The sequence below is a fragment of the Schistocerca serialis genome, chromosome 2, assembly GCF_023864345.2.
Source record: "Schistocerca serialis cubense isolate TAMUIC-IGC-003099 chromosome 2, iqSchSeri2.2, whole genome shotgun sequence".
Classification (NCBI taxonomy): domain Eukaryota; kingdom Metazoa; phylum Arthropoda; class Insecta; order Orthoptera; family Acrididae; genus Schistocerca; species Schistocerca serialis.
The window spans coordinates 324,405,908-324,427,902 of NC_064639.1; the positions used below are offsets into that span (position 1 = coordinate 324,405,908).

Below are 21,995 nucleotides of genomic sequence, written 5' to 3' on the forward strand. Positions count from 1 at the left end.
AGTGTGCTAGCTTCGGAAAGAGAAAGATCGGACAGGCACGTATCAAATCCGCATTATCTTTTACACCAGCCAACGTGAGGGTGGCTTTTAGGCGATTTTCCACGCTCGTTTAGACGAATCTGAGTCTAGTCCCTATCTCTGCCGCAGAAAATATGATGCACAAACAGTTAGCATACGATAACACACTGTCATTCTCAACGGAGAGAAATCTTCAGACATACATGTAACGTCAGTTGTACCCCAAGGGAATGTTATAAGACTATTGCTTTTGGTAATATACGATATTTCGTGGAAGAATTAAAGGATCACTTTTTCTGAAACCCCGTAATTTTCCCCATTGCAACGCAGAAGTTTGAAAATTTTCTCAAAGGTACCTACGACTTTAACCAGTAATGATGCAATAGCGTGGGTTCTTGAGATGTCACCCTATAGTTCGGCAACGCTTCAGACAGCAAGCTGCCGACACATGAAAAAAAAACAGAGTTCAGAAGTTCGTGTGAGGTGTAAGGTGGGTTAATGATGTCAAATTGGCACTAAATTGCACCATGAGTATGACCTACGCCACTGTGGACGGGTCACAAGCTGGGAAATTCGTTACCGCCCTCCCTCCATCTTCTTACCCACATTTCACCCCTTCTCTTGACATTTCGGAGAGGGAAACGAGATGGCTAGCGTTGAAGTCACAAGGTTTTCTTATGGATGGCCGGACGAAAACATTTCGGACACACCGTCGCTCACACTCGACACGAAAAGGCACCTTGAAGTGGCATAAAGGGTATTCATTTACACACCTTCCGCAGTCGAAACAATAGACTGCAGTGCAATGTGCAACAGAACGACGTTCTTGATCACCTGTGCCATTGCTGACACCTTCCAGACGATTCAACCCTGCTATAAGCACATCGCGGGACTGCAATCCGGTTGAACGCCTACTGACCCCTTCGCAGTATAGCGCGACCGCAATTTTTACTCCCGTACACAGGGTGGGACCACTAGGGACCGTTCAAAATCATTCGACGAAATCAACGTCATCCGAAGCAGCAAAGACTGTTTACGCTTTTTCAGACCCCCTCATTCGCGCCCTCCCGTGGCGTGATCACGGAGCGGTGCGTCATTGACACGTGCGTGGATAAAACGGCAATGACGTGATCACGTCATTGATATGTCCGTGGATAGAACGGCAACAGATTCTATTTTGCCTGGAGAGGAACTCACCAGTCCTGTTAGCGGCTGCAGCTGACTGAACGGGTTACGCACTTCTGGCGCTGCGAAGATCGACGGTGGCAGTCAACCTGTAACAAAAAATGACGTCATTTGTTTCATATGGCTCACTTTATTTTTTTCCCTCCCTCCCTCCCTCACCATCTTGTGTACTAGGAAATGTAACCTCACTGCTAGTTCTGAAGTCTTAGCCATCTTTGTTCGTTCTCATCACAAATGGTTCAAATGGCTCTGAGCACTATGGGTCTTAACTTCTGCGGTCATCAGTCCCCTAGAACTTGGAACTACTTAAACCTATCTAACCTCAAGACATCACAAGCATCCATGCCCGTGGCAGGATTCGAACCTGCGACCGTGGCGGTCGCGCGGTTCCAGACTGTAGCGCCTAGAACCGCTCGGCCACCCCGGCCGGCTTTTCATCTCACATTAGCGGAATACAGGTTATTCATATTGCATTTACGTGGCTTATTTTTATTGCCATTCCCCTCATGTCACACGCGCACACACACTTACACACACACACACACACACACACACACACACACACACACACTCGCTCTCGCACTCATACACATACATTAGCAGTTCAGTAACTTTGTTTTCAATGAATGAGGATGACACTTCCACACCGTTGTAACTTTTGAATTCCACACTTACGAATAAGGTGAATTGATTTTCAGACCGGCGTTTTTCAAGACAAGGATGCTAATCAAATATCAAGTATTCTGGCCTAGTGCTTCCTACTCAGCTATTTTCCAGACTGGTTTTAAAGATTTTTCACTGTGAACGTCAACAAATATCACATCACTGTATCTACGAGCTCGCGAATGCCATCAGGTAAGTATATAGATCCATTTAAGAAGAAAGAATCCATCCTCTCCTTGCGTAGTTCACACAGAAAATACACACCCTGAGCATCCTAAGGCTAGGGTAAAAACGGTCTTTAGACAACCTGAAACATTGCCGAAATATTTACTTTATGTTAGATTACGAGGGACACGAAAGCACACCATACGCTAAAGAACTGATTCCGCTTCAATAAATTCACGAAGGAAGAATAGGAGTTACAGTCTTGTCTATGATGAGAACACTGAGGCTGAGCAGAATGTTAGGTTGGTCGAGACTGAGGGAGGCTGCGGGCTGTTTTCTTTTCAAAGTCAACGGAATTTACCTCAAGCGATTTAGAGAAACTACGAAAACCCAAAACTGGATGTTTGACATACAATTTGAACCCAGTATTTCAAAGAGAGTGTAAATTCGAATTTTTCGTAAGGTAAACTACTACAATACTCCCTTTATTAAGCTTGTATTACACGTTTTTAAGACCCTATGACTTATAAACATCGAGCTGTTCACACGGCCATTCATTAACAAATGGAAGTGAAGAATACATTACAGACAGTGGCTGTCAAATGTAGAAGTTCTTGTTTCGGCGCCCGTTGCTCAGTCAATTCTTGAACTGCTATATGATGAACTGAACCTAGCTGCCTTACTTGTATGGTGTACACAAGATGTACTCAGGCTGCGTGCTATGTGAATCTCTTTACACCCTACGTGCTTTCACATACATCTGACTGGGAGCGATCTACAACTAAAGAAGTATAATTTAAAATGTACTCTACTACCGAATCCGACAGTGCTTCTCAACTGTTAAATACGTGTGTATCAGAAGTGGATGTGCTGTAAATCCTCATCTCCTCCTTCTCTTATCTCTGTTCATCAACTCCTCCCCATTTCTCCCTGTCCGTCTCCTTCTCCCCACTCTCTCTCCATCTTCTTCCCCCTCGCCCCCCTTTCTGAACTCGAGTTTTTTGAGATTTGTTTATTGTTACTGCAAATGAAACCTCGTTGGAAATTTAAGTCGCTTAAAATGAATGGCTGAATCGGTTGAGACCACTGGTATGCGGCGTATGAAGGAGATCTCTTCAACTGCTGGATCTGTAAGGATGGTAGCTTCAGTGACAATATCTCGCATAGTTTTAATTTGCGAAAAGGTTGGTTTGCAAGTTAGCCCTAAAAATAAAAAGGCACATTGTTGTGTATACAATTTTTGTGTATAATTATACGGGGTGTTTGGAAACTCCCGTTACAAACTTGAGAACTTATAGAGGGGAGTGAGTACATAATTTTTTTGAATGGCAATCCATTTCCGTTTCCCTGCTACAGGAGTTAGAAACATGTTTGCTAGACAGATTTTTAACAGGGTAGTCATGGTGGTGGTGGTGGTGGTGGTGGGGGGGGGGGCTGCTTACGTTGAATTGGATGATGGCATTTGACATGTATCCTACCTCTCTACCCTTGGCCGAACCTCATTCACCTGCTTCTGAGTGTTAGAGAAACATGGTTGAGGGCACGCTTGGAGAGTGCACCTGATCTTTCTGTATGGCGAAGCTTTATCAAGATCGGTACGCACAACGTCTAACTCCATCGCATACCCTTTTTGCCACAATTACGCAAAGGCTTCGAGAAAGGGCTACCTTCACAGTCAGTAAGCGTGACAATGGTGCTCCAAGGTGACGCTGCACACCCGAATTGGAAGAGGCCGTACTGCATCATGTTGAAGATAATCCGTCAACGAGTACACGAGCAACCGAGCGTGCAAAGGATATTGCTCTCAGCACCGTCTGGTATGTTATGGACGACCAACAACTACATCCATACCACCTCCAACACTCCACGCCACATCCAACATTCACAAACACGTGAATGGGGCTCGAACCAGGTGAGATAGACGTAGGACAGACGTCAAATGCAGTAGCCAGTCCGACGTAAGCATCCCACTGTGGCTACCCCGTTGCAAAATTACCTAGCAAACATGTTCCGCACGAATGTAGGACCTAAACGGTGCCTTCCAGAAAGACAAGATCATCCAGGGAATGCCGTAAAAACATTCCTCAGACCATAATGCTCCCTTCTCCGGCCTGGACTATTCCGACTATTATTGCAGGACGTTTGCTTGCAGACTTTCACGCCGATGGAGCGTAAAACGTGATTCATCTGTAAAGGCCACTTAGTGGACGTCGAGTTATGGTATTGGTGCACAAATTCCATCCTTCATCGATGATAAACAGCATGGGTATATGAATCAGGCGCCTGTTGCGGATACCCATACGCAGCAATGTTTGCTCGACGGTCGTTGAGGAGACACTGTTGACAGCCCCTTGGTTCATATGGGCGGTCAGTTACTCAACTGTTGGAAGTCCACTCGCCCGTATACATCTCCGCAACCGTCGTCCATCGCCGTCATCTATAGCCCGTGGTCCACCATGGCGCCGGTTATGGATAGCGCCATTTTGAATTGCAAGGTATACTTTAACCATGGCGGCACGCGAACGCCTTACAAGCTTAGCGGTTTCGGAATTTTTCCACCCTTGGCCCGAAAGCCAATGGTCACGCCCTTTTGGACCTCAGGTAAATCGCTCCGTTTCCAGATTACGACAATGACTGCAATGTTCTGCGCCACTCCACCCCCCGCTCCTCCCCCCCCCCCCCCACGCCCTATATACCCTCCATTGCTAGTGCTGCCACCTGCTATCAGACTGGTTAATGCACGCTGACATCGAACGTAGTGTGTGACGACATTAATGTGAGTGGATCGTATAGTAGTACAGATGTACATTATAACAAAAAGAATGTTCACAAATCAGTCTGTACGAAATACTGTTGCCATGACAGTCATATAATCCTACAGCGCAGCGATTAATACAACCCCGCAATTATTATTATTATTTTTTTTTTTTACTCAATGGGCAATGAAATGCTATATTACACTGAAGTAATCCAACATCACAAGGTAATAGTCACTTGGGTAAACCACGGCGGAATAGTGAGTTCACTTGTTCTATCATCTCCCGCTTTTGTGTGACGAGTCACTTAAACAGCACGTGACACCAGGAGTTGGGTATGAAAATGCATATGACTGCATTACTGTCGAATCTCTTTATAGCGCGCAAACTGAGACTGCAAAGCTCTGTGAAAGCTAAACAGTATCGGATTTCAAGTAATAATTACGCTGTGCTACCAATTCGTTGCGTATAACAAAAAGGAACCTAAGGATATGAACATATGGGTGCGCTGTGGAGTACGTATATAGTATGCATTGCACCGCCGTGAAAGCATTGACCAGTAAGAATGAAATTTGTACCAAGATTTGGCGTCTCTTAGTCTAAAACAGTCACACCAAAATTCCGTTATTTGCACATTCAAAAAGGGAAAATGTAAAAATCATGTGCAGTCGTTAGTATTGTGCCGATAGTTCTCAACCCAGCCGGAGTGGCCGTGCGGTTCTAGGCGCTACAGTCTGAAACCGAGCGACCGCTACGGTCGCAGGATCGAATCTTGCCTCGGGCATGGATGTGTGTGATGTCCTTAGGTTAGTTAGGTTTAATTAGTTCTAAGTTCTAGGCGAATGATGACCTCAGAAATCAAGTCGCATAGTACTCAGAGCCATTTGAACCATTTTGGTAAAAAATGGTTCAAATGACTCTGAGCGCTATGGGACTCAACTGCTGTGGTCATCAGTCCCCTAGAACTTAGAACTACTTAAACCTAACTAACCTAAGGACATCACACACACCCATGCCCGAAGCAGGATTCCAACCTGCGACCGTAGCAGCAGCGCGGCTCCGGACTGGAGCGCCTAGAACCGCACAGCCACCGCGGCCGGCTCCATTTTGATAGTTCTGATAAATTCCTTGAGATATCAGCACACGTATTCAAACTGTATAGTGAGAGTATCCCGAGCTTGCTTCTCACATAAATCACCTAGCACCACAACTTTCAGCAAGTTAAATTATGCGTGTGTTTGACGATTGTGTTGATTAAAATGTGAGTTAGTGTAATCTGCGTTTTTCATTTTTAATAATATTTTGAGGCAAATCCAAATAAAATATTTAGTTAAAATCGTACATGTAGAGCACTTACTCTTGAATAAGGTAGACAAATGTTGAAGAAATTAGGAACATGAACAATAATATCAAAATATATTTACTGACTCATAAAATTTGTCGTTAAAATCGTGCATAATTCAGAAAAAAACAAACGTCTCAAAATACACAACTGCAAAAAAATTCTCCCACTAAACACAACTTAAAATTATTCTATCAAAGAAAAACATAATACACTTTTTTTCGTTGTAAGCTCCTTCTGAATCATACAGAAAGTTAATGTGTTTTAAATACTTGTTTTGTAAATAAAACTGCCTTTTCCTGCTGGTAGTTACTTAATTTATCCCAAACACGTTTCGCCTTCTCCTGTTCTAAGGCATCATCAGTGGAATCTATAACGATACAGTTTTGTTAGTTTTAGATTATTAAAAAGTTCACTTAGAGATTTTTTTTTTTTTTTTTTTTGTAAAAAGTAGTTACTTACGATTTGCTGATCTGCATTTCCTCACATCTGGTCTGGAGGTCCCACTATCACTTTTGTCACTGCCATATAATCACATCTTTGTGTTCTCACCTTCCACACACTGTGCAATATTTACGTTGTGAAAAACAGTGTACGACCAAATAGTTGTGTCGAGTGACAAAAGAACAATAGTCCGCCACCAAAAAGAGTGATAAAGAAGGTGAACAGTGTGTGGAAGGCGAGAACACAAAGATGTGATTATATGGCAGTGATAAAAGTGGTAGTGCGACCTCCAGACCAGATGTGAGGAAACGCAGATAAGCAAATCGTAAGTAATTACTTTTTTTTACAAAAAAATCGAAAAGTGAACTGTTTAATAATCTAAAACTAACAAAACTGTATCGTTATAGATCCCACCGATGATGCCTTAGAACAGGAGAAGGCGAAATGCGTATGGGATAAATAAAGTAACCAGCAGCAGGGAAAGGCAGTTTCATTTACAAAACAGGTATTTATATACTTGCTGCGGAGGATGGCCTCACAAACAAACTTGTTTATGTGTTTTAGTTCATGTTTGAGTGTACAGTAGCTTGAAATTTCAAATCACCTTCATCAAATGTAATATGTAAGTTTCACGAACAAATCACAGCGGAAGCACGCTCTTTCCTGCCTCTTCGCCATTCTTTTCCCTCTCCTCGGCGGCCACATGAGCGGCATGCGAAATATTGTAATGAAGTCTACCAGCGGAGTCTGTAATGCTGCTCTGCGACGAGCACAGCAACAAGTGGGCAATGTCTGCTGCATTATGCAGAGAGACCGTAAATCAGAGCTGAAATAAGGAAATATGATTCACTGGGCACGAAAGCTAATTTGTACGTTTTCTCGCCTTCCTTTCCTTTTTACTTCTCACCCGTCTCCTTTATTTCTTTTGAGGCAGCCACAGAACTCCCACAAGATTACACCTTGAAAAAAAAATGTATTACTAAGAACTACGATAAATTAAAGTAGAACACCACTCCAATTATTTGCGATCAGAAGCTTATGCACAAGTTGTCGAGAACGTCGTAGCATTTCTTTCATACCTTAGAAGAAGAATTTTCTTTCCAGTATAAAGTAGGAAGAAGTTGTCTTTCTGTTTATTTTCGGTTTAAATTTGGATAATTCGTGAGAAAATCGTACTTGCCTCAAAGTTTTGAACAGTTGCAATCAAATAATAAAGTAGTGCATAATCACCAACCAAAACGAACTGTGCTCCCGGAAGCACAATGGCACATTCTAGAAATACTTTTACATCTGCATAGATAGTCCGCAGTCCACAGCAAGCCACGTGACGGAGGGTATCCCGTACCACTACTAGTCATTTCCTTTCCTGTTCCACTCGCAAATAGAGCGAGGGAAAAACGGCTATCTATATGCCTGGCCCGCCCGGTTAGCCGTGCCTTCTAACGCACGGCTTTCCGGATTGGGAAGGAGCGCCTGGTCCCCTGCACGAATCCGCCCGGCGGACTTGTGTCGAGGTCCGGTGAGCCGGCCAGTCTGTGGATGGTTTTTAGGCGGTTTTCCATCAGCCTCGGCGAATGCGGGCTGGTTCCCCTTATTCCGCCTCAGCTACACTATGTCGGCGATTGCTGCGCGAACAAGTTATTTACGTAAGCGTACACCACCATGACTCTACCACCCAAACAAAGGGGTTTCACTCGTCTGGTGTGAGACGTTCCCTGGGGGAGGGGGATGGGGGGGGGGGGGGGGAGCGAACCGCACAGTAACCCTGAAAGATTGGTTCGGTGTGGGGCAGCGGAGGGGTGAAGTGGACTGCGGTAGTCGTCTTGGGGTGGTTGGCCACTGCGGCTGCGGCGGGGACGGAGCCTCTCCGTCGTTTTTAGGCCTCCGGTTAACATACAATACAATCTACATGCCTCCGTGTGTGCGCTAATTTTTGTGGTCCTAAGCGCGATGTGTGCTGGAGGCAGTAGCATCGTTCAACAGTCAGCTTGAAATGCCGGTTCTCTAAATTTTCGCAATAGGGCTCCTCGAAAAGAGTGTCGCCTTTCCTCCAGGGATTCCCATTTGAGTTCCTGAAGCATGTTCGTAACACCTGCTTGATGTTAAAACCCACCAGTAACAAATACAGCAGTCCGCTTCTGAATTGCTTCCATGTCTTCCTTTAATTCGACATCGTACACTCCAACAATACTCAAGATCAGGTCCCACTAATGTCCTATAGAGGCGTCCTTAACAAAAAAAAAAAAAAAAAAAAAAAAAAAAAAAAATAGGTTCAAATGGCTCTGAGCACTGTGGGACTTACATTTGAGGTCATCAGTCCCCTAGAACTTAGAACTACTTAAAGCTAACTAACCTAAGAACATCACAAACATCCATGCCCGAGGCAGGACTCGAACCTGCGACCGTAGCGGTCGCGCTGTTCTAGACTGAAGCGCCTAGAACCGCTCGGCCACACCGGCCGTCCGTCCTTAACAGATGAGTCCCAAGTTCCTAGAATTCTCCCAATAAACCGAAATCGATCGTTCGCCTTCACTACCACAATGCTCGTTCCATTTCATATCGCTTTGCAACGTTATGCCCAGAAATTTAAACTACGTGACTCGAGAGACTATGTGCTCAAGGCAAGTTTATTCGCTATTCTTTCCTATCCCTGCTCCATAGAGGAAACTAAAACGTGATGTAAGAAGTGTTTATTCATATTACTTTTGCTCTGAAGGCACGAATATCCCCAGCTGTTTCCTTTCGAAGGACTAGATGACGCAGTGTCGTACTCACGTTGATCACGGTGTTTTGTTTGTTGTGGCACCGGTCGAATCTCTTGAGCAGCAAACCCTGTCTTTTATAGTCGTCAGTTTTCAACGACTGTTCCAAACCCATGACGCGTAATATTAGACATTCTTCAGTGTTAACTGTGATGAATAAACATCACAGAACACAAGCTCTGTTGGATTTGTTGGAAAAAATATATGAGCAACGTGAACCTTACCCTATTTGCTCAGTTGTCGATGGAAGCTCTCATGGTGCTTTGCTTAACGTAGAACAGAGATCATCATACTCTTATTTTTCAAATTGTCTCTTGAGAGACTTGTGGTATTTTGTCCTTTTATTGGGATTGCCACCAATATGATTTCTTTATGAAAAATCGGACCAGTGTGAGAAGGGTTCGCGGTCTGAGGATTCTGTACAAACTCAACTATGTATATTATTACGTACAGTCTTTTCGTCAAATATGGGGTGCCTAGGAATCCTTCGTACTCGGTTCGATAGACAATGAAATATAACACATCGTATTAATGAGTTTTACTACAAAAAGGAAAAAGGCAGTACTTAACATTGACGATTACACAGAAGTGTCGCAAGCAAAGGGCTGACATACGAAATAAGCATTATTCTTCAGAATAAACAATCACGAGTCGTTGCTACATAGAGTGTAGAAGCGAAATAACGAACGTTGACGCTTCTATCCAAGTCGCTAGTCTTGAAGCTGGGGGTCGCCAGTCGGTTACGGCGCTTATGTCCTCTTCACATAGGGGCCGCTGCTGTAGCGTTGTCATCCTGGAGAGGGTTCAGTCAGCGTGCGATTGGCTGACGTCTTCTCACAGCCATCTCTTCTCTATCGTTCCCAACTGGCGCACCGGCCCTTGACTTTACGCCGTAACATACATAGATTATTCATCAACAGATTTTGATGAATGAGACTGCTGTATAAATGTGTGTAACATAAATGGCCGTATCTTTATATTAGAACATAATTTTTTTACATCGGCAGGGGACCACAGACCTTAGTATTTTATATAAATTTCAACTTGATACGTTTTCCATTTCCGGAAGAAAACAGGTTTTAACAAACGGACAGACAGACGGACAACAAAGTGATCTCATAACGACAGAGAAACGGAACCGAAAAAGACAGACTTAGACATAAACAGCAATGACCCTAAGCGTTGAAATGGTACAACATGAGTTAATTTTTCCACATTACATTAAGTGATTATGAAATGGAAAGACTCTATAACTGAATCGCTAATTTTCAAATTAGGTCAGTCTACATGCAACTGAATGATCTCAATTTTATCATGCCGTACATGTTTAGTCTTTACTTTTTGGAAGGCACCATGAGTGGTAAGGTTAGTAGGTGCTGCTCTACAACTGTGCTTGTTTTGCTGGTTTTAAACCTGTTTTGTTTACAGTCTCGAATTTTCACTAGCACAGCACTGTAAATATGGGCACACGTTTTCTTCGTGTTCTAGTTTAAAAAAAAAACAAAAAAAATAAATAAAACGGAACTACTTTAACACCAGCAACGCAAGTACACATGTAGAGCAGCGTCTAATAACCTCGCCACCGATGATGACTTGCAAAAAGTGAAGGCGAACATCTATGACTTCATAAAATAAATTTTATTGTTGCAGGTAAATGGATGTAACGTGCAAATCATGAATGCAATATTTCTCGTAAATGTGGATGACAGGACAAAAGAACTTAAAGGAATGTTTTTTCTTGTGCACACTGCCTTGTTATTAATGTTGGACAAATATGTCATGGGATATTGTCAACAGTATTACGTCAACATGAAATAAATCAAGATCAGTAGCGAGAAAAAGCATTATTCGGAGAATTGGCCAGTAAGGAGTATAATTCTGGGAGAATGAGAATAGCTCTTTAATTTCGTTTACCAACCATATGAACAAGTACAGAAGCCTACAGCTTTTTTTCTTGCGTACATGCCTAGCGCGATTTCACCAACCCAGAGAAATTTTTCAGTTTCAGCATTTTGTCGACAGGGAACCAACAATGTAAGGACATCAGCAGGGGCTAAGGTGTGTATGGCACGATCTCTAGGATTAAATGGTTTTTAAATAAAGTATGTAGATGACCTGCAGATAGGCTCCGACACGTAGGCCAGACTCAACTATCTGACTTCTGAATTTTATTTCTTGACTTTTTAAATTCTATTTCTTAATTTTTTAATTTTACTTACTTTTTTTATTTTTTTAGTTGACGATACGTAGGTTTTCACATGTAATGGTCTTTTTCCAATTTTTAATTACTGCATTATACCCCCAAAATAGTGTATATGATCTCACAGCAAATAAATAGGAAATTCTACGGGCTGTATGGCATCTAGCATAGTGTTACGTATGAGAGCCCTTTGTAGTAGACGTCATATCAGCTGAGTATAATATGTAATTACAATGCATGTCAAGCCATGTCAAATCATGATATTTGAATGTGAAACAGTTTTTCGTGGGAGAGCACTAACGTGCGTCTGTAATTGGATTAACATGTCTAGTTTGTAAATTATGTCAGATCACGATGTTTTGTATCTGACAGGTACCGTAATTCATAGCGGCTAGATGAAAAAGGCTGTTCACGCGGAATGTATGACCAGGAACGCAAAATTATTTAAAATTACGTAATGTGCTTGAGTATCCGTATTTTAATATCTTTCCTTTGTAATTTAGAACAACAGGACTCGCACGAACGGATACACACTATGAATACTGGGCGAGACAATTTCAAAGTGTTCGCGCATGACGAAATGCAATGATTTCGTGCCATGAGACGCTGTTTTAGTAGGACTACATTAATATTTTTTACGAAAGTTACTATCTAAACCAACAATATATATTGCTCTTTAAATGTATTATGCATGCAAACCATTTATGTTTGTATGCTTTTGGAAGACAAAGTGTGACGCAAATTCTGTAACGGAGCAAGAAACGTGACTTTTTATTTAGTAATTTTATTATACTTAATGTTAATTGTGACTGGATAATAAAGGCCCTGCAATGGTCCTTCTTTTAATTTGGTGCGCCCATCGCATCTGGACATGAAAGACTTGTCTTATGTTCAAATATGTAAAATGTACGAACGACATTAGTATCTGTATTTGTGTAATGCCTGTACATTTGTTATAGTCATTTGCTACACTGAAGTCAAGATTAATAAAGGTGCTTAGACGCGTCCACATTTAAAAAGCGACACGCTATTGGCTGCGGACGTGCGCTTTCACATGAGAAGCGACGATAGTGTCATCGATAGTTTCCTGGTGCTGTTTGCTATGTTGACCACCAGTCTGATTTTGACTTGGTAAGATGCACGTGTGGATTGTGACATTCATTCTGCAAACTTGCCACTTTGATGTTTATTATTAAGACCAGGTACTTTCAGTGGAAGTATGAATGAATCCAAATAATTAATTTCTGTTACTTTTGAACTGTTCATCGTAATTCCGATTTTGTATTCACTGTTCAATGACAATCAGGTACTGCTTTTTGGAAACGCAGTGGGCCAGGCTTGAAGATGAACCTGCAAGATTCGAAACTAGTCGCCAAACATATGTACTGCAACTGCTGACAGATTCGATGATAAACGTTTCATGAAACTGGAGAATACAAATAAATCTACTTAGGAACATACGAATTATTATGCACTGATTGTGAAATGATTGGAATAACAAGTATCGGGTGTAAAAAATTCAATAGTATTTTTAATCCCAAAATCCGGGGAAATCAGACTCAAAAGGGGAAGGTTTGCTGGACATGTAGTTAGGATGAGTACGGACAGAATGACGAAGAGATTGTGGGAAACAACAGGGAGGACAAGGGGAAAGACAGGAACCAAGTGGGTTGTTGAACTTCGGAAGGACAGGTTGGAACTGAGGATCGAGGATGAAGGAAAGGAAAATTTGTGGAGGAACAAATATACACCGACCAATATGCCGGAGATCAATGATGGAGAAGAATACAAGAAAAGATCAGAGTGTCACCAGTAGAACCGACAGGGGAAAAGGAAACTGAAGATCTCGAAGAAGAGTGAAAAGGTTCTTGGAGAAGAAGAGGGAAATGCAGTCCAGGAAGGGGCTACCCGTGGTCCTACAGAGGCCGTAACGCAAGAAGAAGAAGAAGAAGAATCCCAAAACCTTGACTCGTAGACAAATAATAAAAAATCAGAATTATAGATAAGATCAAATTACAGCTAGACTAATAAGATATGGTGGTGTCACCTTTAAAACATCTCAAACTTGAAAGGCTCAAAAATTACGTTCAATAACTGTTCTGTTATTAGAGGAGAATGTTTGACCCTCGTGACTCAACCGCCTTTTGGAGATCATGTATAAAATTGTAGCTTTGTGTCTGTTGAAGCAGATATTGTCTGCTAAACATCATACAGGAGAATTGCATTGTGGATTCAAGAGAAGCCTATCAACTGTTTATGTACTGTCTGCCATCGGGTTCCCCTAAATGGCAGGCAGCACCGCATAACAGCCACGCTATGAGGGAAACAAACCAATGGACAAACAGGCGAAGACATCAGGTAAACACGCCGAAGATTCCAGTCGATTAATAGGAACCTTTCCTTGCAGAGGTCGCCGCGACATATCCGGCCACGGATTCCTACGATGGGTTTCTACTGGCTCCAGCTCACTATATAGGTCCGGCCAGTCGAAGGCAGACTAGTCTTCGTCCGCTGCTAATGGCAACCACTATAGCAGAGTCTCCGAGAAGATATCACCGAAGCCGCTGTACTGCACCGCCGATTGAAGTACCAACCGATAGAGAGGAACCACATCTCCAGCTAGATCGACAGACGTCTACATCTATTGTACAGCTAGCTATTGTGTTGTAGAAGAAGTTACGTTCAATAAACTGTTGGAGAATTCAACAGTTTAACACCTATTTATCTTAACTCCCTAATACAGTTGTGGAGCAAGTAAATAATGATGGACAACAGACAACACTTAACATATCGAAACAAAAATTCATGCAACTGTACACACAAAGCAACTCTTCAAAGCATGTCACACGAATTTAAGTTCCAACAGTATTAATTCACCTAGTCAGTATGTACAGCGTTTGGACAAAAATATGGGAACACAGCAAATTTCCGTGCCTAATACGGTGGAGGAAACCCGTTAACAATTAAAAAGAGCTTCCAGCTGTCTCAGAATCGATACATACATGTCCTGCATGATTTTCAAGGAGTCTTACACCATTCTTCCTGCGAAACAGTGGTAATTTCAGACAAAGATAGTGGAAGTGGATGAACCTTAACCACCCTTCTGTGGAAAGTTGACCACTAAGGGTCAGTAATATTGACGCTGGTGGCCAGGGGAGATGCGACAATTCATCCACGTGCTCACAAAACATATCCTGGACAATGCGAGTCGTCTTTGAGCACAGTGTTACCTGATCAGTAAAACAGTCACATACACTACTGACCATTAAAATTGCTACACCAAGAAGAAATGCAGATGATAAACTGGTATTCATTGAACAAATATATTATATTAGAACTGACATGTGATTACATTTTCACGCAATTTTGGTGCATAGATCCTGAGAAATTAGTACCCAGAACAACCACCTCTAGCCGTAATAATGGCCTTGATACGCCTGGGCATTGGGTCAAACAGAGCTTGGATAGCGTGTACAGGTTCAGCTGCCCATGCAGCTTCAACACGATACCACAGTTCATCAAGAGTAGTGACTGGCGTATTGTGACGAGCCAGTTGCTCGGCCACCATTGACAAGACGTTTCCAATTGGTGAGAGATCTGGAGAATGTGCTGGCCAGGGCAGCAGTCGAACATTTTCTGTATCCAGAAAGGCCCGCACAGGACCTGCAACATGCGGTAGTGCATTACCCTGGTCAAATGTAGGGTTTCGCAGGGATCGAATGAAGGGTAGAGCCACGAGTCATAACACATCTGAAATGTATCGTCCACTGTTCAGTGCGAACAAGAGGCGACCGAGACGTGTAACCAATGGCACCCCATACCATCACGCCGGGTGATACGCCAGTAGGCGATGACGAATACACGCTTCCAATGTGCGTTCACCTCGATGTCGCCAAACACGGATGCAACCATCATGATGTTGTAAACAGAAACTGGATTCATCCGAAAAAATGACGTTTTGCCATTCGTGCACCCAGGTTCATCGTTGAGTACACCATCGCAGGCGGTCCTGTCTGTGATGCAGCGTGAAGGGTAACCGCAGCCATGGTCTCCGCTGCAAACGTCGTCTAACTGTTCGCGCAGATGGTTGTTGTCTTGTAAACGTCCCCATCTGTTGACTCAGGGATCGAGACGTGGCTGCACGATCCGTTGCAGCCATGCGGATAAGATGCCTGTCATCTCGACTGCTAGTGATACGAGGCCGTTGGGCTTCAGCACGGTGTTCCGTATTACCATCCTGAACCCACCGATTCCATATTCTGCTAACAGTCATTGGATCTCGACCAACGCCAGCAGCAACGTCGTGATAAGATAAACCGCAATCGCGATAGGCTACAATCCGACCTTTATCAAAGTCGGAAACGTGATGGCACGCATTTCTCCTCCTTACACGAGGCATCACAACAACGTTTCACCAGGAAACGCCGGTTAACTGCTGTTTGTGTATGATAAATCGGTTGGAAACTTTCCTCATGTCAGCACGTTGTAGGTATCGCCACCGGCGGCAACCTTGTGTGAATGCTCTGAAAAGCTAATCATTTGCATATCACAGCATCTTCTTCCCGTCGGTTAAATTTCGCGTCTGTAGCACGTCACCCTCGTGGTGTAGCAATTTTAATGGCCAGTAGTGTATAATGACCACGGTGGAGGGGCAATGACTGGACTGGTTACTGCAGAGCGCGCGGAAATGCGGAACTGTAGCGGGCAGTGTGAGGCAGAGCTGGTACGATACGGAGCGGGCGCGGGTGCGCCCTTGAAGGGCTACGCGGCTCGTCGCGGCTCCGAGTGTAATCCGATTGCTGATGGCGAGGCAGGGCTTACCCCAGCCCGGCCGACAGCGCTTCCGCGTCGGCGTTGCAGCGAGCTGCTTTATCGCTCTGCGCCTGCACGGATCAGCTGGCCGCTGCACGCCACGGCTTCCCAGCAGCCTAACCACTTAGCTCTCAACCTAGGCCGCTAAGCCTCGGAAATCCACAGCCGGCTGCTAGTCCGGGCAGCCACGCATCTTACGTCACTCAGGTGATGTTTCGGGAGGTAGGGCAGGTCACGCAGCTTCAGACCCTCACACACCCAGCTGATTCGGCGTTCAATGTCTCATATGGAATGATGTGAACTCTATTTGACACCACTTCTCACAAAACTAAACGCCAGAAGTTAATATTATACGGTCAATAAATAACATCAAAAACGAGAGCTAATTATCGCGGCCTGGTATGTAAAGTGAAGGTGGTGACAGAGAAAGGAAAGGATAGGGAAGACGCTGCTGATGTCAGTTGCATCGGGTTTTTTAAGTGGAATCAGCCGCGAGAGTGAAAATGTATGCCAGAAATCGAACCCAGAATCTCCTGCGTACTAAGCAGTTGCGTTAACCACAGTGCCACCCGGACACAGAGTTTATCCCCGTTGCGCGGTCCATCTCAGCACCCCCCCCCCCTCCTCCCCCCCCCCCCCTCCCGCTGACCCACACTCCCACCTAGCGCCAGCGCAGTCCATGTGCTCCATGCTAGCTACCTCGAGACCCCTGGAGGAAGTCTGACGTAATTTTGTATCCACACTGAAGTGGTGGATTCATTGCCCATCGAGGCGGATCTGTTATATGAATACGAATTCGTGTAATATCTCGGAGTGACTATGTATACTACATTATCATGGAACTCTCACATAGACCCAATCAGAGCAACAGCGCGACAGTGAGTAGGATTCTTAAAACTAATTATAGGGTACATAAACGGCGCTTCAAACGAATCATTAGTTCAAATATACAAGGTGGTCCATTGATCGCGACCGGGCCAAATGTCTCACAGATAAGTGTCAAACGAAAAAACTACAAAGAACGAAACTTATCTAGCTTGAAGGGGGAAACCAGACGGCACTATGGTTGGCCCGCTAGATGGCGCTGCCATAATTCAAATGGATATCAACTGCGTTTTTTAAATAGCAACACCCATTTTTTTATTACATATTCGTGTAATACGTAAAGAAATATGAATGTTTTCGTTGGATCACTTTTTTCGCTTTGTGATAGATGGCACTGTAATAGTCACAAACGTATCGCTCACAATTTTAAACGAACAACTATTAACAGGTAGGTTTTTTTAAATTAAAATACAGAACGTAGGTACGTTTGAACATTATATTTCGGTTGTTCCAATGTGATACATGTACCTTTGTGAACTTATAAATTCTGAGAACGCATGCTGTTACAGCGTGATTACCGTAAATACCACATTAATGCAATAAATGCTCAAAATGATGTCCGTCAACCTCAATGCATTTGGCAATACGTGTAACGACGTTCCTCTCAACAGCGAGTAGTTTGCTTTCTGTAATGTTCGCACATGCAATGACAATGCACTGACGCATGTTGTCAGGCGTTGTCGGTGGATCACGATAGCAAATATCCTTCATCTTTCCCCACACAAAGAAATCCGAGGACGTCAGATCCGGTGAACGTGCGGGCCATGGTATGGTGCTTCGACGACCAATCCACCTGTCATGAAATATGCTATTCAATACCGCTTCAACCGCATGCGAGCTATGTGCCGGACATCCATCACGTTGGAAGTACATCGCCATTCTGTCATGAAGTGAAACATCTTGTAGTAACATCGGTAGTACATTACGTAGGAAATCGGCATACATTGCACCATTTAGATTGCCATCGATAAAATGGGGGCCAATTATCCTTCCTCCCATAATGCTGCACCATACATTAACCCACCAAGGTCGCTGATGTTCCACTTGTCGCAGCCATCGTGGATTTTACGTTACCCAGTAGTGCATATTACGCCGGTTTACGTTACCGCTGTTGGTGAAATCTGTCATCGTCCCGTAATTTCTATTGTGCCCAGTGGCAGAACTGTACACGACGTTCAAAGTCGTCGCCGTGCAATTCCTGGTGCATAGAAATATGGTACGGGTGCAATCGATGTTGATGTAGCATTCTCAACACCGACGTTTATGAGATTCCTGATTCTCGCGCAATTTGTTTGCTACTGATGTACGGATTAGCCGCGACAGCAGCTATAACACCTACTTGGGCATCATCATTTGTTGCAGGGCGTGGTTGACGTTTCACATGTGGCTGAACACTTCCTGTTTCCTTAAATAACGTAACTGTCCGGCGAACGGTCCGGACACATGGATGATGCCGTCCAGGATACCGAGCAGCATACATAGCACACGCCCGTTGGGCATTTTGATCACAATAGCCATATATGAACACGATATCGACCTTTTCCGCAATTGGTAAGCGGTCCATTTTAACACGGGTAAAGTATAACGAAGCAAATACCGTCCACACTGGTGGAATGTTACGTGATACCACGTACTTTTACGTTCGTGACTATTACAGCGCCATCTATCACAAAGCGAAAAAAGTGGTCCTACTAAAACATTCATATTTATTTACGTACTACACGAATATTCAATAAAAAAACGAGGGTTCCTATTTAAAAAAAACGCAGTTGATATCCGTTTGACCTATGGTAGCGCCATCTAGCGGGCCAACCATAGCGCCATCTGGTTTCCCCCTCCAAGCTAGACGAGTTTCGTTCATTGTAGTTTTTTGGTTTGATGCTTATTTCGTGAGATATTTGGCCCGGTCACTATCAATGGACCACCCTGTATGAGACCAGTTTTCGAATATGATATGCCTGTGTGTGGATAACTAACCAAAACAAAAAAAATTATCAGCACAGGTAAAGAATTTTAGGAATAATTACAATATCTAGCACACAGAGTAATGTACGAAATAGCCAATACATGCCTTTAAAATACTTTGTAGTAACGTGTTCGTAGTATCAGTGCACTGACGACGGAATTACTTAAGGATACAATCATTATTTTCAATTTTCAGAGATTAGAGCACAGATGCCTGCCACATAAATTAGCCCAATGCATAACGAAACCGACGAAGAACACAACGAAACAGAAACTGCAAACAGGACCAACCAACAAGGAAGACAAACTACGAAATACTTATCAAATCCACTGTTTACGAAATAATCCCAAGTGATGTTTTAGGGGAGTTTCCCGCACCTGTAAACTAAACACTGGGATTATGATTTACCCCCTCAAACCAAAACAAAATCAAGAAAAGAAAAACAAGAAAGAGACAAGTAAATGAAAATGCTTCTTCTTCCCTGTCCAAACAAAATCGTTGCCAAAATAGGAAAAACGAAACCTATGTCTGAAAAGAATGTAAACGCCATCATCAGCCCACTCTATTCCTTCAGGATTGAGAACGAAAGATGAAAAAGAAGAAGAAAAACTCCTTACAGTGGCAAATGCACAAACACAACACCTTACGGACAATAAACAAACACAAAATTGTAACAGTTGATTGAGAGAATGGCGAACATTTTCAGACAAATGAATTAAAATAGTTACTGTTCCCCAGCTCCAACCAAAGTTTTAGGGAGTTTAACTAGTAATTCCCTCCCATTTATCCCCAGTGGGACTCCCTCTGCCTCTCTACCAGATTGCCTGCTATTTGCTTGAAAAGAACTGGACCTCTTCAGCGAACCGAGTCTGCAACTGCCTTCTATATCCCTTGCAGTAGAGATCAACAAATAAATTAATGAGAATGTCACAAAGGAGGAAACAAACGATACCTTAGTTATTCCCTGATAACAACTCTGCCTCCACCCACTCCATCATTCACAATCTGATTCATTAGCAGACAACAATAATTAAAATAATTATTGCCCTTTTGCGAAAGAAAAAGTTGATTAGCTCACTTTATCACATTAGAGACAGCTAGTGACGAAATGTGATTATATTACACTTACGGTTAAGTTTTACAACTATCGGAAAACAATATAATATTAGTATAATAATATTAAATAGAAAACATTTCCCAATGTTGTGCAGTGTTACGAACCGGTTTTCGGCTTCTAAGGTCGTCTTTAGGTGACAACTAAATGTCGCAAACACAGATAAAATGATGTGCACAAAACATAAATTTTGCAACATTAAGTTGTCATCTGAAGATGGGCTAGCAAGCCGAAAGTCGGCTGGTGGCCAAATAAAGAGAGCTAATGTTGCAAAACATTAGGAAGTGTTTCCTTATGTAACATTATCATCATGTTTTGCCAAGCATCGACGGAAAATTCAGTTAGTGTTATAAATGTAATGAGATGACCTTTTTAATCTTTTCCTTTTCTCTTTAGCGGGTATACACTTCTATGAACATTTATGACAAATTAAAACTGCGTGCCAGAATGGGACAATGACCTGGAGTAAGACCATGTGTTACATTTCTAAATGTCACCTCTTAGCCGACGCCGCCATGGCAAACATCACCCGCATCTCTGTGCACGAGAGGCACAGACTCGGACTCATGCAACAGTTTGACATGAAGTTTTAACTTGTGACAAACGTTTAACGTAATCCAGATTATGTCTGTAAAAGTGCTATAGTTCTCATTTGTAAGCAGTATGTTATTTGATTTGATAACATATATGTTTGCAAATGAGTGGAAGAACCTTTCACCTAAAATTTCTGCCAAATGTATCATTCACCATTGATAGGAATGCGTAATATAGTTACATTTCATGTTATGAGATTCTGATCTATCCAGCTTTCCTTTCACAAACATATGCGAGTAATTTTGCCAATTTGCTTATGGCTTCATTGTACATAATAAATAAAATATACATCTGACAAAGCAGATTTCTTAGCTCAAATCTTCATTTATAATCTATATAGACCTCGTGACCTAAAGGGACAAGTAAGAGAAAAATGAGGATAGCTGTTACTTCAGCACTGTGAAAGCAGATCCTTTGGTGCCTTTAAACAATTTATATTTATCTCAGAGCAATCTAAAATAAACACCAAATCAATTCTTTTATAAATTTTAACAAACTGAACAAAGTATGTATCTACACCTACTTTTACAAATATGCAATAGAAATCCTTCTTTAATCACTTCACATTTGAAAAGTTCTGATACTTTTAAGGGATACGTTCCATCCATCGGGTATAACATCTAAGAAATATTAAAAATCCTCAATGTTACAGTACCACTGACTCAAGTAGGGAACTACATTTTGTAGATGAGAGGCAGTACTAAAATGACGAGAGCGTAAACAATAGTAAAACAGTCCGATATCATGCAGTTACTGATAGTGCTTTCTACCAGACAGGTTAATGACATATTGGCATTCGTATAAAATGGAAAATCGAAGGAAGCCTGCGCCTCCTCCCCGCTGACTCTTGTCGCCACGCGGAGTGGCCGCGAGGTTTGAGGCGCCATGTCACTGACTGGGCTGCCCCTCCCGGCGGAGGTTCGAGTCCTCCCTCGGGCACGGGTGTGTGTGTGTTTGTCTTAGCATAAGTTAGTTTAAATTACTTCAAGTAGTTTGTAAGTCTAGGAGCCGATGACCTCAGCAGTTTGGTCCCTTAAGAATTCGCACACATTCGAACATTTGAACTCTTGTCGATATCTATCCCTTTTT

At 42.9% G+C, this 21,995-nt stretch overlaps 1 protein-coding gene across 3 annotated transcripts in view; it reads right to left on the minus strand.

Annotated features, from left to right (window-relative positions):
- Window positions 1-21,995, minus strand: part of LOC126457133 (uncharacterized) — a 475,859-nt gene that overhangs the window by 238,871 nt on the left and 214,993 nt on the right. For all 3 annotated transcript variants that reach the window (XM_050093199.1, XM_050093200.1, XM_050093198.1), the window contains one exon: window positions 1,216-1,292. The gene's annotated coding sequence lies outside the window, so the exon portion shown is untranslated. The remainder of the gene's footprint in view (window positions 1-1,215; window positions 1,293-21,995) is intronic.